At 45.9% G+C, this 26,748-nt stretch overlaps 2 pseudogenes; one reads left to right on the plus strand and one right to left on the minus strand.

Annotated features, from left to right (window-relative positions):
- The first annotated feature begins 1,954 nt into the window (after nt 1-1,954).
- LOC123387588 lies at nt 1,955-7,535 on the plus strand (annotated as a pseudogene).
- A 6,029-nt stretch (nt 7,536-13,564) lies between these two features.
- On the minus strand, nt 13,565-13,750 carry LOC123387595 (annotated as a pseudogene).
- Between the last annotated feature and the right edge of the window lie 12,998 nt (nt 13,751-26,748).

The following is a 26,748-nucleotide window of genomic DNA, read 5'->3' on the forward strand; positions in this document are numbered from 1 at the left end:
TTCTGAACATGCTCGCAGTCCTATTCTCATTATTCTATTCCCACTCATGACCCATCATTTAAGTAGTTCTTCCATCTCTACTCAAAGTAACTTACCAGGCAAAAACTCAGTCCCACTAACACCAATACCCACCACAACTGCAGACAGAGAGATGAGGACAATGTCCCAGAGCTGCAAATATCCACTTAGCTTAGCCCCATGTTGACATTAGGCTCATGGTAACTGTGTTCGTGTCTGTGGTAACTGAGCCTATTTTATGTGAGGTGGTACTGCTTCCAGGAGTGGTGGTTGGCTCCTGGGTAGATCTCATCCCAGTGTTCCTGGTATTTGGAACAGAGCTGGTAGATGGTGCTCCAGTAGTGGATGTGTCCAGGACAGAGGTATTTGTGGCCATCTTAAGGACACTATTCCTGTTATCTGGAGGTGTGGAATCTATTGCTGAGGTCATGGTGACAGAGATGGGAGTAGCTGGTCTGGTTCCAGTGGTTCTGGTGCCTAGGAAACAGATCACATGATATGAAGCATTTGTAGTGACAATAAGTGAAAAAGAGCAGGTGTACTTAGAGCAGAGGGATTAATCTAACATTCTAATGGTGGTGGTGGTTTGAGAAGAGCTGTTGTGGTGGGAGGAGATATGGTGGAAAGGGATTCACCTGAAATCATAAGGGCCTTAGAGGAGAAGTGAGTGTCCTAGAGACAAGTGTCCATTGGTGGTGCTGGTGATGGTCCAGGCTAAGATTGAAGAAATGTGACTGAGATGGTGCAGGAGAAGAGTTATTCAATTTTAAAAGTGATCACCCAAATAGGGAGAGTGTGCTGGATAAAAGAAATAGGGTCTGATATGTTTGTGATGTACTCAATGGGCACAAGGACATTGCTAGAGGAAGGGATGATGGGATCAGATTTACTCAGGGGTGAGGCAGTGGCCATGGCTGGGAGCACAAGTGACATAAGCTAATACAATCATCGTGATCAACAAAGGCGAGGTGAGTGTGTTTGGAGCATATGTGGACGAACCTAACCTTAAGGAGGAGGCTGACCCTAGGGAAGGAGAGGCTGGACTCAGAACAAGGTAGGAGGACCATAGAGCAGGTGGCATCAGCAGCAAGGGTTGTGCTCATACTGGAGTGGTTACACTGATGCAAGAATTGTGTCAGTCACTGGAACACACTGGTGGCTCAGGACAAAGTGGGTAGAGTCACATCCAACATGAGTGCTGATGGCAAGTGCAGAGGTAGTTTTATTCAGAGCAAGTGCCAGAGATGAAAAAATCATTGTTTGGTCTTAAGCAAACTTGGAGCAAGGGTTGGTAAAGGTCATCAGATGGTAAATTTTTAAGCTATTTGGGTCACAAAATCTCTGTCACAAGTATGCAAATTAGCTGGAAAGCAGCTACAGACCTAAAGGAGTACGTGTGGCTGTGTTCCAATAATACCTCATTTGGGAAAACAGATAACAGGCCAGATTTGGCCCATGCAGTCCCTGGACCAGGGCTCAATATATTAAATATGGGATGGCAGTGTCACAGGTCGTGGATGGAACAGAGTTGATTGTGCTTGGCACAGAAATGAAAATGACAGAATCTGACAAATTAGGGTGTTTGTCACAGAGTTTAGGTTTGTTCCCTCTAGGTGGAAGTGATGGAATATAATTAAACCATGTGTGGCAGGGGGATACTTGTAAAGAAGTGTTTCTGATTGGGTTGGAAATGACAGACACTGAATAAAAGAAAGTGAGACCAGAGTAGAAAAATAAATAGGATTCGGTAAGAGAGAACAGAAGTATATCTAACAAGAGTGATGGCTTGACTAGAATCTAGAGTAGAAATGACAGAAACAAACAGAAAGGTGACAGTTAACATTGGAGGTGAACACGTGTGCTTAAAGAAGACATGGCGGTCAGTACCTGATACAGCTCTGTTGGTGATGGACTGAGTAGAAAAGTCAATGCCTTAATGGGCACCAAGGTGGCAGAAGAAACATTGAAAGGTCCAGAGACCCTGGTGGAGACTGTGGGGACCCCAGAGGTGGGTGATGAGGCAAAAGTGAAATATGTGATGACCTCTGAGGCTGTGGTGGGTCCAGAAGGTGAGGTGGAAGCTTTGGTGTCCCTAGAACCTGTGGAAGTAAATATGGTGGGTCCAGATGCCAAAAAGGAAACTATGGTGCCCTTAGAAGATGTGGTTGAGACAGTCAGGGTCTCTGCAGAAGTTGGAATTATTGTGGTCACAGATTCTCCAAGTGTCACAAAGATTTTAGTAGATTCTGTCATTGCCTCAGAGACTATGGTCAAAGCTACAGTGCTGTCAGAGAGACCAGTCGAGGTCTTAGTGGTCTCAGCAGTGGTGGTAGATGCCATGGTAGTCTAAAAATTGTTTTCTTAGAGACTTTGGTGAGTCCTCATGTAATTGTGGAGGCCATGGTGGTCTCAGAGACCTTGGTAGAGGCCCCAGAGGCCTCAAAGTCTGAGGTAGAGGCTATCATTGGCACAGATGCTGGATCTGAGGGCCTCAGAAGCTGTTTCAGAGACTAGGATGGTTGAAGAACTTACAGTTATTTCAGAGGCTATGCTGAAGGCTATGGTTAAAATAGACCTTGTGATGGAGGATATAATTATCTCAGAAGCTGTGCTGGGTGGCTGCAGTGATGAGTATGGTGGGTACAGATGTTATGGAAGAACCTAGAATGATCTCAAAAGCCCCAGTGGAGACAACAGTTATCTCAGCAGTGATGGTGGAGACCATGGTGGTCTCAGAGGCTGTTGTGTTCTTAGAGCCTGTGATAGAAGGAAGGATGAGATGTGAGGAGCAGAGATATTATTGTGGAAGATGTGGTGGTCTCAGAGACCATGCTGAAGGCCACAGTGGACTCAGTGGCTGTAGTAGAGACTGCCATAGGTGGAGATGCTGTGGTGGAGAATCTGGTGGAATTAGAGGGTGAGAGGGATCATGGTGGAGTTAGAATCTTTGGTGGTCTCAGAGGCTGTGGTGGCTTCAGAGGCTATGGTGAAGAATGTGGTGGGCACAGATGCTATGGTGGCTTTAGCAGGTCTTTCAGCAGTTGTGGAAGGCGCAGACTCTACAGCTGTGACAGAGGCTTTAGTAGAAAACCTGAGGTTTAGCAGAAACTCTGGGGCTGTGGTAGCAGCCAGAGTGCTCTCTGAAACTTCAGTAGAAGCAAAGTGTTCTCAGCATTGGTGGTCAAGGCCATGATGGTATTATTAGAGGCTCTTGTGATCTTAGAGCTTATTTGGGGTATGGTCATGGACCCAGGCATTATTATGGAAGATATGGAATGGTGGTCTCGGAGACTACGATGAAGAGCACAGTGGATTCAGAAACTGGGGTCTCAGAGACAGTATTGGAGAAAGTGGTCGACACAGAGATTGTAGTGGCAGGTGTGATGATCTCAGGGGCTGTAGTAGAAGCTATGGTGGTGTCCAATCTTATGGAGCAGAGAAGGAGGCCACTGTAGGTGTCCAATCTTATGGAGCAGAGAAGGAGGCCACTGTAGGCACAGATATTAATGTGGATGGCATGGTGATCTCAGAGCCTTTAGTGGACACAGATTCTTTTTTTTGGTTATAAATATATTTTTAAATTTCTTTTCAGCATAACAGTATTCATTGTTTTTGCACCACATCCAGTGCTCCATGCAATACGTGCCCTCCCTAATACCCACCACCTGGTTCCCCCAACCTCCCACCCCGCACCCCTTCAAAACCCTCAGGTTGTTTTTCAGAGTCCATAGTCTCTCATGGCTCACCTCCCCTTCCAATTTCCCTCAACTCCCTTCTCCTCTCCATCTCCCCATGTCCTCCATGTTATTTGCTATGCTCCACAAATAAGTGAAACCATATGATAATTGACTCTCTCTGCTTGACAGTGGACACAGATTCTGCAGTGGTATTTGAAGCTGCAGTGAAATCTATGGTGACCCTAGGATCTATGACCTGTGACCTCTGATTTCAGAGGTCAAAATGAAGACTATGGTGGGTATAAATGTCATCATGAAGGAAGTGGTGCTCTCAGAGGCTGGGGTGGACACAGGTGTTGGGGTGGTCTCGGCAGTTATTGGGGGTGACTGAGGAGGGCACAGACTTAGCAATTGTCACAATGGCTTTAGTAGAAACTGTAGTGGTACAAGAGGCTGTGTACAGAGGCTGTAGGTACAAGAGGCTGTAGGTACAGATGCTGCAGTGGAGGGTGTGGTGGTCTCAGAGGCTGTGGTGATGATTGTAGTGGTCTCAGAAGCTGTAAAGAGACCGAGATGGTCTGAGTTGCTCTCGGGCCTATGGAGGAGTCCATTGTGGAGACACAGTCTGTGGAGCCCCTGAGGCTGTGGTGGCTCAGTAGTGCTCCCAGAAGCTGTGAGCAAGGACATGGAGGGCTCAAAGTCTGTGGTGGGCCCAGGAGCTATAGTCCTCCCTAAAGTACATTAATTTTTACCCAGGAATAACACTCACTTTTGCACTTCTTTTAAATATTTTTTTTTTTTTTTTAAGTAATCTCTATGCCAGTGTGGGGCTCGAACTCACAACCCTGAAATCAAGAGTCACATACTTGGGGCACCTGGGTGGCTTAGTTGGTTAAGCATCTGACTTCAGGTAATGATCCCAGGGTCCTGAGATTGAACCCTGTATGGGCTCCTCATTCAGCAGGGAGTCTGCTTCTTTCTCTCCTTCTGCCCCTCCCCCTGCTTGTGCTCTCTCCCATATAAATAAATAAAATATTTTTTAAAAGTTGCACACTTCACTGACTGCTGTACTGAGTAAGCCAACCAGGCACCTCCACTTGTGCACTTTTTATATTTTATTAGGAGCCTTGCACATATCTGTCATTCTTGTTTCTGTTGAGACAGCAGAACTATGGTACCCAGATTGTAGTTAACCCTGCATGTGGACACATGTGCCTTATAGGATGCAGCTCTGGTAGTTCTCTCCTCTTCCTTTTTTTTTTCCTTTTTATGTGGATTGTCAGAGGCAGGCCCCTGGCCAGGGCGGCCTCTGCCATTAAAAGATGGCGCCTGGCTAGTTGCCAGGTTAGGATTGCCTCATGAGACTAAGCAGACCGCCAAAGAGGAAGTAAACAGCATTGGTTGCTAGCTAAGTTGTTCGTTTAGGTGCACAGCCTGATTCGCTCCCTCCTGTACCCTGCTCGCTGATTGGTCATGTAAGCGTATATAAGTGTGTAGACTTGCGGAAATAAAGAGAGAGAAGATGCATCCGAACCAGGGTTCTTGTCGTCCTTGCGGGGCGAGGGCGATAGTGGATGCCATGGGTATGACTGCTGACTCAACTGTGCTGTTGAATGAATGAATTATTTGGGTAATCACTTCTGTGTTTTCTTCTTTCCTCAAGAATTTTACTAATCAGGGTCCTCAGTTTTGGGGGTGGTTTGTAGGGGTTTTTTGTCACTCTATTTGCCTAGGTGAATTTTTCTATTTAACACATGCTAAGGAAGCAACACAAATAGAAACTGCATATCCTCTCTAACACTAAGGATTGTTGGAGCTCAGATGACAGAGAAATATTGTTGTCTGAAAACACAGAGTTCATGTGGACAGATCTCCCCAGCAGCATTCCCTTAGCTAGATGGAAATAAGGAGGAGATCACACCAAAATAAAAGGGCACTTGAGCAGAGACACTCAAGTGCAAATCCCCCCTTCACTTTTTGGGCCTTGCAGCATACTGTCCCTGCCTGAGGAGAGCCTATGTGTTTTTATCATGGAATGAAGGCGATCAGGTTGTGAATTTTGGATGAGGCCACATGTTGCAGGCTTTCTTTAAGCAATCAAGGTCAGAACTGGTGTGTTAGGCAGTTAGTAAAAGTTATCTCAGTAAAGAGACACAGGGAAATGATAGGGGAAGATCCTTGGGATGATGTCTTTCTTTCCTTTATTTAGTTTTTAGTATAAAGGGCTAGATCAAGTAGTAGTAGTGAGAATGGAAGTAGAGAAGAATCTAGGAGACTGATCTAAGTTCTCTCTGACAGGCATTTTCTGTGTTCTGTACTTCTCATTCGTTCTTACAAAAACATTCTTTAAGAAGCTTCTATAAGGGGGTGCTTGGGTGGCTCAGTGGGTTAAAGCCTCTGCCTTTGGCTCAGGTCATGATCCCGGGGTCCTGGGATTGAGCCCCGAATCAGGCTCTCTGCTCAGCAGGGAGCCTGCTTTCTCCTCTCTCTCTCTCTCTGCCTGCCTCTCTGCCTACTTGTAATCTCTGTCTGTCAAATAAATAAATAAAATCTTTTTCTAAAAAAAGAAGCTTCTATAAGGTATGTGGTATTCCAGATATGGTACAGAGTGGTAAAATACAGGTATGAAGCTTCTATTCAAGTAAGGAAGAAAGACGATGAGTACGTAAATATAACCTCAGAAACAAACAAACAAAAATCTATGAATCACTCTTTCAGGGCCCAAAGGGCCTTTATCTTGCCCTTCATGTGAAGGACAGACTGTGGAAGCATGGCTCAAAAGAGAAAAGAACATCTTATCAAATCATAGACACACCTGAAAACTGTTTGTTTTTTTTAAGATTTTATTTATTTGACAGACAGAGATCACAAGTAGGCAGAGGGGCAGGCAGAGAGAGAGGAAGGAAAGCAGACTGCCTGCTGAGCAGAGAGCCCGATGCAGGGCTCGATCCCAGGACCCTGGGATTATAACCTGAGCTGAAGACAGAGGCTTTAACCCATGAGCCACCCAGGTGCCCCTGTTTGTTTGTTTTAATGGAAGCCAGATTATGACAGTGCCACTTCTGAGTATGGAAAAACAAGGCTTCTGAGCAACGGGCATAATGTTGAAGGACATGCAGAAACTACCAACTGATGGGGGCACCTGGGTTGCTCAGTTGGTTAAATGTCCAACTCTTGGCTTCAGCTGAAGCCATGATCTCATGGGTCATGAAAGCAAGTCCTATGTTGGTCTCCTTGTTCAGTGAGGAGTCTGCTTGAATATTCTCTCCTCTACCCTCCCCCCACTCAAGAGAACAGCACTCCCAACACAGCAGTTGGAGGCACTGGGACACAGCAGGCACTGAAACTAGCTGGAAAGCTCATGGAAAATGTAGATCTGGAAAAGACTGCACAATTCTATTAACAGCCAACATGTTTGAAAATGAGGACCACTTGAAAATGAGGCAGTTGAATGCTTAGAGAATGCCTTAGGGAAAGCCTCTAGACTACTGGCACAAGAACTGATCAGGCAAGACTCTATTCAGAAAGAAAAAGCATTTATAAGTACATTAAGATTTATTCAACTCATTATAAGAAAACAGTTGTTCAAGTCTTAGTTCACCTATTCAGAAATGACTACATGGCTACAGGAAGCTACCTCAGGGAGAGGTCTAGCACACCAGAAGCCCATGGAGGTTACAGCTGTGCTGCCCTAAAACAGCTTCTGGAAGGGTTTGACCAGCAAGACCAAGCAGTATCCTCAGCGGTCTGCCCCTATGTTTCAAGTACCTGGACAGCAATGATGCAAACCAGGGCCTTAGTGTGGTGATTTCAGGCGGGAAATCAGGTAGAAGGCACTAGCAATGGTTGTGCAATGATGCACATGTAATTAATGCCACTGAATTGTACACTTAAAAATGGTTAAAATGGTAAATTTTATGTTCTGCATATTTTACCACAATAAAATTTTTGAGGGGAAAAAAAGGGAGGAGGAAGAGGAAATCAATGACCACACCACAGGCTAAGCCTGATGGTGGACCCACCACAGAGCGGATGAAGAGGAAGGGGCATATTCAGAAAACTCTGCTAGTATTCTACTTTGCAAAAAAGAAAAGCAAAAATTCTGATATGCCATTTCATGGACTTGGAGCATGTTGAAGAACATTCCATACTTGACTGCAGCTGTGGCTGGCAATGCTAATAAAGACTGTGACTTTTAGTTGTCAATGTCCCAAATCACCAGTCTGCACCCGTTACCTTTGAAACCTCTTTTCTTACAATAAGCGCTTTCTGGAGACACAGCAGGAGTTAACAGCAAATGTGCTATCATGTCTTAATGCAGTTGATTTTAAAATTTGCAAGTCAAATGCTAGATAAATTATGTTCTGAGAAACTAGTGTTATAGGTGTGAATTATTCTCTCTTAGGCTTGTGTAATTTGCTGTTAGAGAATTTTTCATGTTATTTAATAATTGCTGCTAAAGTTAAGTTAACTGATAAGATCAGAATTTTAAAAATTTGCTTTGTTTTGAAAAGGATAGTCATTCCACATGATATTGGATACATAAAAATTATTAAATCTTTTCAGAGGCAAAATTGGGACAAGAAGCTATTTTGAATCTTGCAATATTATTTAGCCTAATAAAAGATGTATTTGAGGTCTTTTGTTAAGAATCTATGAATAGCAATGTAATATGAATGTGATATTTAATTCTGTAGGTGGAAATACCAGGAGAAAAAACTAAAAGTTGGGAGTTGTTGCCTCCGAACAGCAAGTATCAGATGTGAAAAGGAGGGGTGCATCAGAGATGCTTATTTTTTTGTCATGAGCCTGTAGGACTGTTGGAATTTTAAAACTATTTATATGAGTTACTCTGATAAATGCTGCAAAGGAAATATATACTCAGTGAGTAGAAGATGAGAAAATGGAGATAGCAATTATAGGGAATTATTTCAAAAAAACTTGGCAATGATAGAGGGCAAAGCTAGGAAAGATACAGGCTTGTTAAGATGGATGCTGGAAGAGCAGAGCTTTTCAAATGGCCCCTGGGATCTTGCTAAAATGACTGGGAGTTTGTTAAAATCCAGATCCCAGCCTCTACCCCAAACTTACTGACACAGGAACCCCAAGGGACAAGGGACAAAATCTGCATTGTAGAAATAATCTTATATGTATACAATGAAATATTTTTCAGCCATAATAAAAAAGGCTATCCTGCCATTTGTGACAACATGTGAACCTTAAAGGCATTATGCTAAGTGCAGCAAGTCAAACAGAGAAAGGCAAATACTGTTATGATCTCGCTTATATGTAGAAGCCATAACAAAACAGCTTTGGATACAGAGAACAGATTGGTGGTTACCAGAGGCAGGGGGTGGGTTGGGCAAAATGAGTAAAAGGAATCACAAGGTACAACTTCCAGTTATAATCCTGGGGATGTAATGTACAGCATGGTGACCATAGTTAATAATACTGTGTCATATATTGCAAAGTTGCAAAGAGCGTAGGTCTTAAAAGTCCTCACCACATACATGCAAAAATTGTAATTATACTTGATGATTATTATACATGTAATTATACATGGATGTAACTAGACTTACTGTGGTGATCAGGTCTCAATACATACAAATATCTAATCATTTTGTTTTACACCTGAAACTAATATAATGTTGTATATCAGTTGTACCTCAATAAAAAATAAATAATTGTTAATAAGCAGATAAATAGAAAAATAGAATCTCTTCCAGGTGATTCTTGTGCACACTGTTTCTAGAGCTTGTTTGGATGCTGATGGGAAGGAGAAGGAGAAGTACACAGTGTGTGGGTTGGGGAGAGAAACCTACTGAAAGGCAGAAAGTGTGGGATGGGAACCAGAGCCCAGGTTAGAGGGAAAGAGTAAAGGTAAAGGGGGAGCAGAGAGGGAGAGAATGGGTGGAGATGAGGGAAACTATAGAGGTCTGATGGTGGGAAGCTGAGGCAGTGCCTGCTAGCATTTTTGCACACTACCAACTCTTTTGTATGTGTTATTCCTTGTGTGACATCTGCCTTTCCCAGTGGACTCTGAGATCCTTAAAGGCAGGATGTGTTGCTGCTTTGTTCACTGATTTATCTTCAGATCTAACATGGAGGAAATGTTCCAAAAATGTTTGCTGGACAAATACATGCGTGTTGTGATGTGATATCCAAGTGACGATGTTATGGGAAAAATAAGCCTGGAAATACAGGACTGGATTTCAGAGCAAAGACAGGCTAGAGATGAGTCTGGAAGTCATCTGCAGTAATAATGGTTCAAGCTGAAGGGGTTCACAGAGAGGGAGGAGGAAGAGAATAGAATGTGCAAGACAACTGTCTCCAAGAGACAGTCATTGGGCGGGATCAGAAGGAGGGCACAACAAACAAATATCAAAGGAAAAAGAAAAAACACCACCCAAAGTCCTTTTGTTCATTCAAACCAGGCCTGTTTCTTTATTTTTATTTTATTTTTTTATGTTTAAATTTAGTTAATTAACATATACTATATTATTAGTTTATTATTTTCCAAGATAGAAGCCAGTGATTCATCAGTTTTATATAATACCCAGTGCTCATTATATCACGTGCCTTCCTTAATGTTCATCACTCAGTTATCCCATCTCCCACCACTCCCCTCCAGCAACCCTCAGTTTGTTTCCTGTGATTAAGAGTCTCCATCTTGTTTTATTTTTCCTTCTCTTCCACTATGATCCTCTATTTTGTTTCTTAAATTCCACATATGAGTGAGATCATATTTCATTGATTGACTTTCTCTGATTGAGTTACTTCACTCAGCTTAATACACTCTAGTTCCAGCCAGGTCATTGCAAATGGCAAGATTTCATTTTTTGATGGCTGAGTAGTATTCCATTGTGTGTGTGTGTGTGTATATATATATACACTATATTTATCCATTCTTCTGGGGTATCCATTCATCTGGGCTCTTTCCATAATTTGGCTATTGTGGACATTGCCGCTATAAACAGTGGGGGTCAGGTGCCCCTTCGGATCACTACATTTGTATCTTTGGGGTAAATACCCAATAGTGCAATTGCTGGGATAGGGTACACTATTCTCAGCTTTTTGAGGAACCTCCATACTGTTTTCCTGAGTGGTTGCACCAGCTTGCATTCCCACCAACAGTGTAGTATGTTTCCCCTTTCTTTGTGTGCTCGCCAACACCTGTCATTTTCTGACTTATTGATTTTAGCCATTCTGTCTGGTGTGAGGTGGTATCTCATTGTGGTTTTGATTTGTATTTCCTTGATACTGAAGGATGTTGAGCATTTTTTCATGTATCTATTGGCCATCTGGATGTCTTTGGAGAAATGTCTGTTCATGTCTTCTGCCCGTTCCTTGACTAGATTATTTGTCCTTTGGGTGTTGAGTTTGCGAAGTGCTTTATAGATCTTAGATACTAGCCCTTTATCTGATACATAATTTGCAAATATCTTGTCCCATTTTGTTGGTTGTCTTTTGGTTTTGTGTGTCCTTTGCTGTGCAAAAACTGTTTATGTTGATGAAGTCCCAATAGTTCATTTTTGCTTTTGTTTCCTTTGCCTTTGGAGACATGTATAGCAAGTAGTTGCTGTGGCTGAGGTCACAGAGGTTGCTGCCTGTGTTCTCCTCTAGGATTTTGATAGATTCCCATCTCACACTTTTTTAAAAAGATTTTATTTATTTATATGACAGACAAAGATCACAAGTAAGCAGAGAGGCAGGCAGAGAGAGAGGAGGAAGCAGGCTCCTATTGAACAGAGAGCCCAATGCAGGGCTCGATCCCAGGACCCTGGGATCATGACCCAAGCCGAAGGCAGAGGCTTTAACCCACTGAGCCACCCTGGTGCCCCCCCCATCTCACATTTAAAACTTTCATCCATTTTGAGTCTATTTTTATATATGGTGTAAAGAAATGGTCCAGAAGCAGACACATAGATAAATGGAACAGAATAGAGAAACCAGAAATGGACCCTCACTCTATGGTCAACTAATCTTGGACAATGCAGGAAAGAATGTCCAATGGAAAAGAGTCTCTTCAACAAATGATGCTGGGAAAATTGGACAGTCATATACAGAAGAATGAAGCTGGACCGTTTCCTTATACCACACACAAAAATAAATCCACGCCTGTTTCTGTCAACTCCACACCTACCCTGCCTGCCTATTCCCCCCTTTTTTTTTTGCTTTTGAATTTTTTTAAATTTATTTATTTTCAGCATAACAGTATCATTATTTTTTCACCACACCCAGTGCTCCATGCAATCCGTGCCCTCTATAATACCCACCACCTGGTACCACGACCTCCCACCCCACCGCCACTTCAAACCCCTCAGATTGTTTTTCAGGCATTCCTTCCTACAGTGGAAATCAAGAGCCTTTATAAGTTATTTGACATTGCTTTTAATGATTAAGAAGAGAAACTTGAAATTTTGGAGGAGTCTAGGAGAGAAGTCAGGTGAAATGGTTAGGAACATGAGAGCCCAGACTTTACTTCTCTTCTGGCTAATTTCATCCATAATTCCCACTACCCTGGGATCTCTGTGGTCCCTCCACATGTGTCTCTATTCAGGAATTCTGAGAGCTGACCAAAGATTTATATTTAGGCAGCATTTCTGGAAGGGATATTTTCATTTCCCTTGGCTTTACTTAGAGTTGGAGCCTAGCTCTAATCAGGAATTAAGGATGATATAGAAACTAAGATTTTCAAGTTAGATACAAAACATTTATCAAACAGCTATATCCTCCAGGATTCTAAGGGAAAATCAAACCAAAGCTGCTATTCATGTTCCTGCTTACAGCTGAAGGTTGGAGGGGGAGGAGAAGGTGGATTCACTGCAAGGTGAAGCTGAGGGCCACAGTCATGGTCAGTGGGGGCTAGGGTCAGTACAGAACTGGACAAAAAGTTTATTATCTTTCCTTCCAGAAAAAGAATGAGAATATGCAAGTAGTGTCTGGGACAGAGACCCTTGTCTCCTCCTGACTTTTTGTGGCCTTCATGTCCTCTGTGATTGATGGATAATTCATTTACCAAGTCTCAGGACTCTAAAGAGAAGCCACATCAGCATACAGGAGGCAGGCAGTGATTTTCCTCTCCTCATCTTGAAACAATCCATATTAGAAGTTGTTACCTAGAATGCCCAGGTTCTATAGCAGAGGTGGACTGTGAGGGATGAGTTGATGCCTGGAGTCTCACTTGGGATATCAAGTTTCAAAAGCTTGCTAGGGCCAGCGTTATGGGAGGAGTAAATCAGCTGGGGTAAGTTCCATGGTAGTAGGGAGCCAGGGACTAAAGCAGCTGTTCTCTTGGGTTCTAACACTTGCTCCACAATATGACTGGCTCACTTTCCTGTCTCACTTGGCTATTGTTGTGGGCTTTCTAGTTGCTGCTGGGCAGGGTGGTGTGGGGGAGCCATAACTCTGGGCCTTTCCTCTCCAAGGAGGGACACCTCTGGCACAGGGAGGAAGAGAGAACAAGGGGATCAAACCTATCAGAGGAAAGGAGAACCACCCTTGGGGCCAGAAGTCAATAAAAACCCGTTTTCTCTGGGGATGTCTCATTTCTGGAGCTGAGGCCTGTGTAGGAGGCAGAAGGGAGAAAAATGAGGGTGACTGGGTCCCAAGTAATTGAATCTTCTTACCATGCCAGCATTCACTGTCCAGGAGAGGTGTGCTGGGACAGTTAGCTGTGAGAAGAGAACACCTGGGTGTTGGGAGGGAGGGAGGGTGGAGCACTGTGACCATGAGGCCAGAGAAGGAAACTCAGAAGGTGACAGAGGCTGTCAGGGTAGACCCGGCTCTATGGGGCCAGAAAAACAAAACTCTGGGAAGTCCAAGGGGATGAAACGGAGACCTGGACTCCAGAAGAAAGAGCTGGATGCTTTTTTGAACAAACTTCAATTACACCATGTTCCTTGGGTGGTCCGTCTAACATCCCATCCATCCAGGTCATGCTGCCAAGTTACACTAAGGGACAGAGTAAAGTTGTATTGGGAAAAGTTTTCAATTAGCAATAATCGCGCCTCGGATAAACCTCATTGGCTACGATACTGCCACTGCGCAAAGCTGAGTAAAGTTGTATTGGGAGAAAAACTCTGTTCCCAGGAGCATGTGGGTTTGAACAAGGTACTTCTCTGAGTCTCAGTTTTGCCACCTGTCAAGTGTAATAAGAAAGAACTCATAGAATTATCAGAGCATTGAGGTATGTGATGTGAAAGCAAGCGCAGCGCAAACTTTCGTTGTTGTTGTTTTTTTAATTTTATTTTTTCATTTTTCCAAGATTCATTGTTTATGCACCACACCCAGTGCTCCATGCAATACATTTTATTACCAATGGTGTGCGAATAGAAGGAAGCGCTTGGTGTGGGAAGCCCAGGCTAGGAACTGCACCCCTCAGAGAGCTGAGGGCTGTGCTGACTTGAACTGCAGAGGCAAGGTTCAGCTGGAGGCCTTGTGTTGTCCAAGGCAGGCTGCAGGGTGCTGGGGCAGAAGGGGTGACCCCGGGGTGGGGGTGCCAGCTGTGAACCACTGATCTGCTCAATTACTGAGCAAAATCCAAGAACCTCAAGCCAAGTGGAACCTAGAGGGAAGAGGGGAGGGCCACATACTCAGGGACCACAGAGTCCCCACTGCTCTAGTCCCTTGTGCCTCACCCCTGATCCTGGCCAGCCTTGCCTGGGCTCACCCCTCTGCCCTTGCACCTAGTGCCCACCTCAGCTCTAGGGCTCTTGGGCACTGATCTCTCCTGGGGGTGTCTGGGTGGGGCATTACATTAAACTTGTGAGGAGGGAGCCATTCCCTCCTTATGGCTCATTATGTAATTTTCTCTAATGAGAGCTTGTCAGAGAATTTCCCTCTAGATTTCAAAGTGAGCCTTAGTAGCAGAGGAGAGAAGTGGGAAAGGAGACAATCAACCTCTTTGCTGAGGCCCACAGTCCCTGGTGAGTTTGGAGAGCCCTCTACTCCCCAATATAAACCCTGTGACCCCTAGTGCTCCATTTGGGTGCCTTGTCAGGCTGGATGTTTGGCCCTCTCAGGCATGGGGGTGGGGGTGGGCAGCTGTGTTCTTGCTTGGTTTTGTTTTGTTTTTTAAATTAGGGTCCAAGCTAGAGAAATTCAATGGTTAGAGGCTAGGGATAGGCGGTATCTTCTTTTCTTCTGAGAAAGAATGACACTCCTGTCCCGACAATTGCCACATTCTGAGTTGCCATCTGCCCAGGTGATTAAAAACCTGGCATTCTTGTCCTTTTTTTCCTCAGGCACCCCACTCTCTTCCAGAACCCAGGTGTCCCTCTCTGCCTCAAGACTCTTTCCCGGGACCTAGCTCTAGGGTCCCTCTTACATCTGGCATGCCAACAATCTGGGATCCAAGCTACAATTCTGCCTTTAGCAGAGCAGAACTCTGGTGGGAGATTCAGAGAGATCCTGAGACCTGAGGACCACCACCTCCCCCAGTCTGTAGTGGACTGTGGCAGATAACTCAAAAGTGTCTACATTAGGACTACTGTCCATGGTAGATGTCCAGCTTCCTTCAAATGGGAATACCAAAAGTAGCAGATATTGACTGCCTTTTGATTCCAAATGAAGTTCAAGTTGGAAGGCCTATGATAAACTAAATCATATTTCTACTCAGGAAAGTTTCTGATCCTCCTCTGGTAAGAGAGCCAAGGCTCTGTTTGTTGGTTGGGTGTAGAATGGTTTTAGAGCAGGGCTAATGTCCTAACATAAATTTGGGATGTAGTAGTTGCCCATAAATACTGGGTTTAATTCATTAGAATCCTGTTTAATTCTGTGTAATATTGACTTGTGATAACCCTTAGTGAATTATGTATTTAATTTTAATTTTCCTATATTGATGTCTCAGGTGACAACTATGCCTTATACTTCTTTATAATCCTCAACAGAATTTATAAAATGTGCTTAGAAATACTTGCTTATTAACTAACACATTCTCTCTTGTTTTGTCAACATGCAAATGAGCCCAGCAGGAACTCAGGAATGACTCATCTTAGGAGCAATAGAAATTCAACCTCCTCTTCCATGATCCTCCAAAGAATTCCTGTTCTCTACCCACTCCTGATTAAGGTCATCTGTAAGGTCACAGCCAAAGTCAGAAACACCAGCCAGGACTTCTCCCAACTTCTCCCAACTACCAGTAATTATGATGTCCTTATTTTACAAATATTTTATACTTTATTATAAAAAGACCAATAGATAAGAAGCTATCCATTATCTGTCTTTCCCCCTCTACCAAATCGGTAATAGGCCAAAGGGTTTTAATAAGTTGGAGAGAAAATCCAGATGAGATGTCTACATGGAGGAAAATCAGAATCTGGGGTCAAAGCATGAGGAGAGACAGAATGGGGGCAACAGAGAAGGTGAGTGACTCCTCCAGTAAAAAGCCTGGACTGGCTTTTGGTAGAACAAATAGGAAAGTAAATGATGAGTGGGAAACACCATCAGGGAAGGCCTGATGGGGATGAATAGGTAACACCGTAGGCCAGACAAAAATCCCTCCCTGCATGCCACCTACAACCCAGCAAGCCAAATCAGCAGGATGCCTACTATAGACATTTAGAAAAATGAAAGGATTCAGGAGGATGAGGTAAGAACCATATGAATGAGAGATATTTATTATCTTTTCTCAAATTTTCCTTTTTCCCAGGTGTAGAGATAGTGAAGGAAATATGTCCTCTTTTCTTCTCAGATCCTACTTTTTCAGGGAGTCAAGTGTCCTCAGAACTCAAAGACAAGCCTGCTTACATAAAAAGTCTAAGTAATAGATAGAAGTATTATAGATTGGTCCTGAAACCCAACTTACAGTTGGGACATTGCCTTCTAAGACCCCCAAACTTCCCTTAGCCAGGCTGCTCCTCCCAAGACTCAGTATGTGTCCAGGATTTGTGCCCACCCCATATGTCCATCAAACATCCTTTCATTTTGAAACCATCATCTTCGAAAAAGAACACATGCTCATATTATTCATTCTTTCTTTTATACCCGCCAGACTCACATCCTTCTTGCTTATCGCATCTTTAGACCAGTTTCAATAAGAACACTGCAGATGAAGGGTTAATGCTGTTAACTGCCAGTACTTTGCCCTTCCTGGAGTCCAGGAAATATGAATTGTGAGTCTAATTCCTCATCTTAGGAAGGGCATGGAAGAGCTGGGCACTTTCTAAACAATCACCGTGGGGAAGCGATCTGGCCTGTGCCAAGAGTCTGCTGCTCCACCAGGTAGACTGGATAGGAATTAGGGCCCCCATCATTCTCTGGGTCACCGTCCTCCTTGTTCTGTATCAGTGCACGCCGTGTTTTTGTCATATAGGAGACCTGTTATTAGGAGAAAGGAAGAATGAGTTTCATCTGCTGTGCCATTTGCTTTCCTCAATACCTATAATCCTTTGACTATTCTTCCTGACCCTAGACCTTTAGCTTCATCCTTTCTCAAGATTCCAACCAAACTTTGATCCTTATTCCAGCCCCAGACCCCATGCATTAAGTCCCAGACTTCTCCAACTCCCTCCTCTGTCCAATTTTTCCTATCCTAATATCCCCTATTCTCACATTCCAGATTCTTTCTCCAACCCCCAATTTTTCCCTATTCTACATCCTTTTTTGGGGGGGCGCCTGGGTGGCTCAGAGGGTTAACCCTCTGCTTTCAGCTCAGGTCATGGTCTCAGGGTTCTGGGATCGAGCCCTGCATTGGGCTCTCTGCTCAGCAGGAAGCTGCTTCCCTCTCTCTCTCTCTGCCTGCCTTTCTGCCTACTTGTGATCTCACTCAAATTAAAAAAAAAAAAAAAAAAAGACTCTTACATCCTTTTCTTCTTAGCCACAGACTTCTCTCCAATATGACATTGTTCATGCCCCATGCCTCACTATCTTTCCCCATAGTTTCCACCACCACCACCCCTTTATTACCCCTTTATTACCATCCCCTCCCCCCCCCACCACCGAACGTGCCTCTTTTTCTAAGCTAATTACTCCCTCTGGTTCAGATCCATAATCTTTTGTCAACTCCCTATCTCATGGGTTCGTTCCCCTGTAGCATCCCTCTTCCTTACCAAAAAGATAAGGCCAAGGAACATGAGGAAGAGAATTACAGCCACCAGGGCCACAATAACTATGGCCCATGCAGGGAATGAATCATTCTTGCTCATTCCGCCAGTATGAAGACCTCTGTGTGAGCCATCTTTGTTTTGATATGGATGGCTTTTGTTGTCCGGGGTTTCTGATATGGTGAAACTAAGCTCCATGTGAGATGTGGTGAGTGTAAAAGAACCGATGGGCACCTCATGTGTAATATCCTTTTTATTTGAACCAGAAGAAGTATTATTGACAGTTTGGTCACGTTTTGTAGATTTGGCTGGAGTTCTTGTAATCCTCTCATTGGCTTGGGTGATCTTCTCTGCATGGTCCTTGGTCCCTTCTAGGGCTCCTATGGTCTTCCCCGCATCTTCCATGGAAGTTTTCTGTGCTCTTGTGGTCTTCCCACTGGCTAGGGTTTTTTTTCTCTGCACGGTCCTTGGACCCTTCCAGGGCTCCTGTGGTCTTCCTGTTGGCTAGGGTGGTCTTTTGTCCATGGTCCTTGGACCCTTCCAGGGCTCCTGTGGTCTTCCCCACATCTTCTGTGGACCCTTCTGGGGCTCTTATGGTCTTCCTGTTTGCTACGGTGGTCTTCGGCCCATGGTCCTTAGACTTTTCTGGGGCTCCTATGGTCTTCCCCGCATCTTCCGTGGACCCTTCTGGGGTTCTTGTGGTCTTCCAATTGGCTAAGGTGGTCTTCTCCCCACGGTCCTTGGACCCTTCTAGGGCTCTTGTGGTCTTCCCCACATCTGTGAGCCCTTCCGGGGCTATTGTGGTCTTCCAGTTGGCTAAGGTAGTCTTCTCCGCATGGTCCTTGGAGCCTTCCATGGCTCCTGTGGTCTTCCCCACGTCTTCCGTGGACCCTTCTGGGGTTCTTGTGATCTTCCCATTGGCTAGCGTGGTCGTCTGTCCACGGTCCTTGGACCATTCCAGGGCTCCTGTGGTCTTCCCCCCATCTTCTGTGGACCCCTCTGGGCCTCTGGTGGTCTTCCCATTGGCTAGGGTGGTCTTCTCTCCCTGGTCATTGGACCGTTCTAGGGCTCCTGTGGTCTTCCCTGCATCTTTTGTGGAGCCTTCTGGGGCTCTTGTGGTCTTCCCATTGGCTAGGGTGGTCTCCTGTCCACGGTTGTTGGACCCTTCCAGGGCTCCTGTGGTCTTTCCCACATTTTCCGTGGACCATTCTGGTGCTCTTGTGGTCTTCCCACTGGCTAGGGTGGTCTCCGCATGGTCTTTGGACCCTTCTAGGGCTTCCGTGGTCTTCCCTGCATCTTCCGTGGACCTTTCTGGGGCTCCTGTGGTTTCCCCTGCATCTTCCGTGGACCCTTCTGGGGCTCTTGTGGTCTTCCCACTGGCTAGGGTGGTCTCCACATGGTCTTTGGACCCTTCTAGGGCTCCTGTGGTCTTCCCCACATCTTCTGTGGACCATTCTGGGGCTCTTGTGATCTTCCCATTGGCTAGTGTGGTCTCCTGTCCACGATTGTTGGACCCTTCTAGGGCTCCTGTGGTCTTCCCCTGATTTTCCGTGGACGCCTCTGAGGTTCTTGTGGTCTTTTGGTTGGCTAAGGTGGTCTTCTTACCACGGTCCTTGGACCCTTCTAGGACTCCTGTGGTCTTCCCCACATTTTCAGTGGACCCTTCTGGGGCTCTTGTGGTCTTCCCACTGGCTAGGGTGGTCTCCGCATGGTCTTTGGACCCTTCTAGGGCTCCTGTGGTCTTCCCCACATCTTCTGTGGACCATTCTGGGGCTCTTGTGATCGTCCCATTGGCTAGTGTGGTCTCCTGTCCACGATTGTTGGACCCTTCTAGGGCTCCTGTGGTCTTCCCCTGATTTTCCGTGGACGCCTCTGAGGTTCCTGTGGTCTTTTGGTTGGCTAAGGTGGTCTTCTTACCACGGTCCTTGGACCCTTCTAGGACTCCTGTGGTCTTCCCCACATTTTCAGTGGACCCTTCTGGGGCTCTTGTGGTCTTCCCACTGGCTAGGGTGGTCTCCGCATGGTCTTTGGACCCTTCTAGGTCTCCTGTGGTCTTTCCCACATCTTCCGTGGACCCTTCTGGGGCTCCTGTGGTCTTCCCCGCATCTTCCGTGGACCCTTCTGGGGCTCTTGTGGTCTTCCCACTGGCTAGGGTGGTCTCCACATGGTCTTTGGACCCTTCTAGGGCTCCTGTGGTCTTCCCCACATCTTCTGTGGACCATTCTGGGGCTCTTGTGATCTTCCCATTGGCTAGTGTGGTCTCCTGTCCACGATTGTTGGACCCTTCTAGGGCTCCTGTGGTCTTCCCCTGATTTTCTGTGGACGCCTCTGAGGTTCTTGTGGTCTTTTGGTTGGCTAAGGTGGTCTTCTTACCACGGTCCTTGGACCCTTCTAGGACTCCTGTGGTCTTCCCCACAATTTCCGTGGACCCTTCTGGGGCTCTTGTGGTCTTCCCACTGGCTAGGGTGGTCTCTGCATGGTCCTTGGAACCTTCTATGGCTCCTGTGGTCTTCCCCGCATCTTCTGTGGACACTTCTGGGGCTCTTGTGGTCTTCCCACTGGCTAGGGTGGTCTCCGCATGGTCTTTTGACCCTTCTAGGGCTCCTGTGGTCCTCCCCGCATCTTCCGTGGACTGCTCTGGGGCTCTTGTGGTCTTCCCGTTGGCTAGGGTGCTCCTCTCCCCACGGTCCTTGGACCCTTCCAGGGCTCTTGTAGTCTTCCCCACATTTTCCGTGGACCCGTCTGGGGCTCTTGTGGTCTTCCTATTGACTAGGGTGGTCTCTGCATGGTCCTTGGAACCTTCTGTGGCTCCTATGGTCTTCCCCGCATCTTCCGTGGACCCTTCTGGGGCTCTTGTGGTCTTCCCACTGGCTAGGGTGGTCTTTGCATGGTCTTTGGACCCTTCTAGGGCTCCTGTGGTCTTCCCCGCATCTTCCGTGGACCCTTCTGGGGCTCTTGTGGTCTTCCCACTGGCTAGGGTAGTCCCCACATGGTCTTTGGATCCTTCTATGGCTCCTGTGGTCTTCCCCGCATCTTCTGTGGACCCTTCTAGGGCTCTCGTGGTCTTCCCATTGGCTAGAGTGGTCTCCTGTCCACTGTTGTTGGACCCTTTCAGGACTCCTGTGGTCTTCCCCGCATCTTCCGTGGACCTTTCTGGGGCTCCTGTGGTTTTCCCTGCATCTTCCGTGGACCCTTGTGGGGCTCTTGTGGTCTTCCCACTGGCTAGGGTGGTCTCCACATGGTCTTTGGACCCTTCTAGGGTTCCTGTGGTCATCCCCTCATCTTCGGTGGACACTTCTGGGGCTCTTGTGATCTTCCCATTGGCTAGTGTGGTCTCCTGTCCACGATTGTTGGACCCTTCTAGGGCTCCTGTGGTCTTCCCCTGATTTTCCGTGGACGCCTCTGAGGTTCTTGTGGTCTTTTGGTTGGCTAAGGTGGTCTTCTTACCACGGTCCTTGGACCCTTCTAGGACTCCTGTGGTCTTCCCCACATTTTCCGTGGACCCTTCTGGGGCTCTTGTGGTCTTCCCATTGGCTAGGGTGATCTCCGCATGGTCCTTGGAACCTTCTATGGCTCCTGTGGTCTTCCCCGCATCTTCTGTGGACACTTCTGGGGCTCTTGTGGTCTTCCCACTGGCTAGGGTGGTCTCCGCATGGTCTTTTGACCCTTCTAGGGCTCCTGTGGTCCTCCCCGCATCTTCCGTGGACTGCTCTGGGGCTCTTGTGGTCTTCCCGTTGGCTAGGGTGCTCCTCTCCCCACGGTCCTTGGACCCTTCCAGGGCTCTTGTAGTCTTCCCCACATTTTCCGTGGACCCGTCTGGGGCTCTTGTGGTCTTCCTATTGACTAGGGTGGTCTCTGCATGGTCCTTGGAACCTTCTGTGGCTCCTATGGTCTTCCCCGCATCTTCCGTGGACCCTTCTGGGGCTCTTGTGGTCTTCCCACTGGCTAGGGTAGTCCCCACATGGTCTTTGGATCCTTCTATGGCTCCTGTGGTCTTCCCCGCATCTTCTGTGGACCCTTGTGGGGCTCTTGTGGTTTTCCCACTGGCTAGGGTGGTCTCCACATGGTCTTTGGACACTTCTATGGCTCCTGTGGTCTTCCCCACATCTTCCGTGGACTTTTCTGGGGCTCTTGTGGTCTTCCCACTGGCTAGGGTAGTCTCTGCATGGTCTTTGGACCCTTCTAGGGCTCCTGTGGTCCTCCCCCCATCTTCCGTGGACCTTTCTGGGGCTCCTGTGGTTTTCCCTGCATCTTTCATGGACCCTTCTGGGGCTCTTGTGGTCTTCCCCCGGGCTAGGGTGGTCTCCACATGGTCTTTGGACCCTTCTAGTGCTCCTGTGGTCTTCCCCACATCTTCCGTGGACTCTTCTGGGGCTCTTCTGGTCTTCCCATTGGCTAGGGTGGTCTCCGCATGGTCTTTGGATCCTTCTAGGGCTCCTGTGGTCTTCCCCGCATCTTTCGTGGACCTTTCTGGGCCTCCTGTGGTTTTCCCTGCCTCTTCCGTGGATGCTTCTGGGGCGGTCTCCACATGGTCTTTGGATCCTTCTAGGGCTCCTGTGGTCTTCCCCACATCTTCCGTGGACCCTTCTGGGGCCCTTGTGATCTTCCCATTGACTAGTGTGGTCTCCTGTCCATGGTTGTTGGACCTTTCGAGGACTCCTGTGGTCTTCCCCCCATCTTCCATGGACCCCTTTGGGCTTCTTGTGGTCTTTTGGTTGGCTGAGGTGGTCTTCTCCCCACGGTCCTTGTACCTTTCTAGAACTCCTGTGGTCTTCCCCACATTTTCCGTGGACCTTTCTGGGGCTCTTGTGGTCATCCCATTGGCTAGGGTGGGCTTTTCTCCACGGTCCTTAGACCCTTCTAGTGCTCCTATGGTCTTCCCCGTGTCTTCCGTGGACCCCACTGGGGATCTTGTGGTCATCTCATTGGATAGCGTGGTCTTCTCCCCACGGTCCTTGGACCCTTCCAGGGCTCCTTTGGTCTTCCCCACATTTTTCGTGGACCCTTCTGGGGCTCTTGTGGTCTTCCCATTGGGTAGGGTGGTCTCGGCATGGTCTTTAGACCCTTCTAGGGCTCTTGTGGTCTTCCCTGCATCTCCCATGGACCCTTCTGGGGATCTTGTTATCTTTCCATTGGCTAGTGTGGTCTCCTGTCCATGGTTGTCGGACCCTTCTAGGGCTCCTGTGGTCTTCCACGCATCTTCTGTGGACCTTTCTGGGGCTCTTGTGGTCTTTCTCTTGGCTAGGGTGGTCTTCTCCACATTGGTCTTGGACCCTTCCAGGGCTCCTGTGGTCTTCCCCACATCAGCTGTGGACCCTGCTGGGGATTTCGTGCTCTTCCTGCTCAACGGAGTGCTGCTCTGTCCATGTTTCTTGGTGTTTTCTTGGGTTGTTGTGATGGTCTTATCAGTTGATTTAGTCCCTTCTCCATGTTTTGTAGACTCTACTGGAACTCCTGTATTCTTCCTATAAAGCAATGTGGCCCCTCTTCCATGTTCCAGTGAGTTTTCTAGTGATCTTGTGATATGTATATGAGCTGATGTGGTCCTATGTCCCCCTTCTCTAAGTGTTGCTAGCACTGGTGTGTTATTCTCAGTGGCTGATGTACTCCTGTTTATGGGTTCTGTAGTCTTCATCTCAGTCTTGCCTGCGGGAACTGTAGTTCTGGAACTAGGAGATGTTTTGTGATCCTCAGCTCTTTTTGACCTTTCTGGGATTTTTTTACTCTCAGGTGATACCTTTGTGGTTGTTTTGCTTTGGCCTGAGAAGGAATTAGGTATTTCATTGCTCTCTGGACTGACCAAGTTGTGGACAGGACTTATGATCTTGTGTGAAGCAGTGCTTTTACTGTTTAAAGTAATGATGATGTTTCTTGAAGGTGTTACAGTTTTATGTTGGTTTTCTGTACCCATTTTCTGTATGTTGGGCTTATGGCAAGCTGTTTTGTTCCTGGGTGCTGGGACTGGATCTTTGGTACCAGAAAGTCCTTTATGTATGTTAGTAGAGTCAGTAGTATTAAGAGAGTGTACATTCTGGACATTTGGGTCTTTTCCTTGATTTCTGGGGTTTTTCCCAGAAGTAGGATGAACTATATGATCATTTGTAGAGTTTTGGGAGTTACCTGTAGGTTTATAAATTGGTTTGAAATTGTGTGTAGTATTGCAATGACGTTTTAGCTTATGGGTTTCTGTAGATTTACTGATGTCTAGAAGGCTGTGGCCTGAATGAAGGGAAGTATGATCAGAGGGTGTACTATAAACAAGGCCTGAAGTAGAAGGGATCAAATGATCAGGTGATGGGGATTCATCAGTTTTCTGAAATATTTGAATAGCACCTGTGAAGGAAGAGAGGCAAATAAGAAACTTCCATTATGTTCTTCTTTGCTTCTCTGTCCACTTCTGTCTCTAGGGATCCCTTTATTATCCTAGATATATCTCCCCAGCCAGTATTCACAGAATGCTATGATATATAATTCCCACTCTCTCCTTTAGTCTCTGGACCTTTGTTCAGGTTATGCCTTCAGCAAGAATGTCACCGCCCCTCTTTTCCTCATCTACTCTTCGGTTCTCAGCTTCAGACCTTACTGGCTTTATAACATCTTTCCAGATCCTTCCAAACAGATAAGATCTAGCTTCATCTTAGTGCTCCAAAAATTATTTGTTAATACCCTTTCCTTCTACATTCAACTTGACATTAGTTATTTGTGTGCCTGTCAATTTCTACCTCTTTCCCTGCCCATCAAGTCATAAGATTTTGAGATCAGATATCGATTGTAACTTGTTTACAAATGCTCCTTTAGAGTTTATATACTTATGGAGTGCAGTTCCATTTCCGTGACAGAATTGAGAGGAAAGGGAACAAATATCAGAATCTCCATTTTTCCATAACATTCAAGCTCCATCTCAAATGTAACTATGTGAGAGACTGAGGTAAGATTTCTGGCAGAACTTCCCATAGGGATTAATAAGTAGACACAGATGATGAATGAAAGGTACGAAGAGGAATAGAGGGTGGATAGAGGAGGGAGATGAGAAACTTTCATTTTGGTGTTCAAATTTGGTCTGGATGGAGAGAAGTAGATGAGATGACTCAATCCTTATGGTTCCCCACTACTCCCTCACCCCTTCACACACCAAAAGTCATCTGGAATAGATGAAGGTCTCCTTCCTTAAAGAAAAGGGTATCTGGTTGGGGTCCTGAGAGGAGTGAATGAGGCAGCTGAATTCTGAAAGGGACTGACCATGTTTAAGGACAGGGTGTGAGAGAAAAAACCTCTATCAATGAGCAGATATGGGCCTTAATTACATGGAAAACCAACTAATGGGGATAGAGGGGATGTCTCTGATACCTAGCTAGATCATCAAAGAGTGAGAGTTAGTGTTGTTACATAACTGAGATTTCCAGTCTCTGTTAACTCAAGGCGGCAACCAGAACCTGGACCCATTCCCAATCATAGAAAAGCACAGTCCACCACCTCCCTGCTCCCAGTGAGAGTAGAGGGCTAGGGAACTCTTTGAAAGAAATAGGGTGGGAAAAGAAGGGGGTGAGGATACTAGAGAAGCCCAAGTCTCTGAAGGGATTAGAGGTTAGGGAGCGAAAGGAGGGCTGAATTTTCAGACCCTCACTCCATTATGTTAGTTCCATTATTTGATTCCCTCAGCAGCAATCCCAATGATAGCTGCTGTTCACTGGCCACATTCTCTAGGCCAAGAGCTCAGGTGGTTGCCTCATAGACATCTCTTTCTGTATTTTCTTCTAGGATGACTGATCTCATAGCCCCCCAAAAAGGTGCCTTAGAAAGCTGTCAGCCTATCTTACAGCCAAGAAACTTAAGTTTCCAGTTTCAACCTGGAGGAATGGTGACTTGCACATAATCTCACAGCAATAGCCATGGCCAGCCTTTCTTGCACACGTACTGTGAGACAGGCGGGTCTTATGAATGAGGACATGTATTAGCTCATTTACTTCTCACAACAGCCCTTTGAAGTTGAGAACTATTCACTCTTCTCTCCTTTTTACAGATAAGAAAACAAGGTTCAGAGAGGTTAAGTAATCTCCCCCAAGGACACTCCCCAAGTAAGAAGTTGAGCCAGAGTTTGAACATACATTCTGGGTTCCCAGGCCCAGGCTCCTACTTGTTAAGACTACATTACACAAACTATAGGTCAGTCCAGCTGTTGGGAAAGAAAGAACACTGGCATTTGTGGAAACCCTAAAGAATGCTGTCTCTACATTTGTTTATTTAATCTTCACCACAAACCTGTGAGACAAGTATATGATCTTACTATTTTATAGGTAAGGAAAGGAAGTTCAAAGAGATTAAATAATTGGCAAAGTCAGGCTTCTCACTATACCCCAGATGGGTTTTTTTTTTTTAAATTTTTAATTTTTGTTAGAGAGAGAATTGGGGGGCAGAGGAAGAAAGAGAATATGAATCAGACTCCACACTCAGCACAGGGCTTGACACAGGGCTCAATCTCACAACCCTGCAATCATGACCTGAGCAGAAATCAAGAGTCAGAAACTTAACTGATTGAGCCACCCAGGAATCCCTATGCCAGATGCTTTTAAATGTGATATGGGCTGAATAAATATACAGAGTGAAGAAATGAGCAGCAGCAGCACAGTGGAAAATTCCACTGGCCTTAAAGAATCAGAGGACAGGATCAGAATTCAGGCTTTGTCCCTCACCAGCTTTGCATCCTTGCTTAGGTCACTTAAATGTTCAGAAGCTCCACATTCTCAACTATAAATAACAATGATGTCAATTGCAAAAGCTTGAGCATAAAAGATTTTTTAAAAGAGTTCGTTGAATTCAAATTGTAGTCTTTGAAACAGTCTCATACTTTGCCCTGTTCTCCTGGTAGTAAGCGGAGTCTGAGAGTGGCCTTCTGCAGCCACTGCTGTCTCTCCTGACCAACCTACTCCATATACCTCTGAGGCCTGCCCTGACCACCTCTTCCGAAGGGCAGCCTGCATTCCTGGGCCACTTCCCCTTTCTGTGTTTTA

This window comes from Mustela putorius, unplaced genomic scaffold (assembly GCF_011764305.1).
Source record: "Mustela putorius furo isolate JIRA1106 unplaced genomic scaffold, ASM1176430v1.1 tig00003856_pilon_pilon_pilon, whole genome shotgun sequence".
In the NCBI taxonomy this organism is placed as follows: domain Eukaryota; kingdom Metazoa; phylum Chordata; class Mammalia; order Carnivora; family Mustelidae; genus Mustela; species Mustela putorius.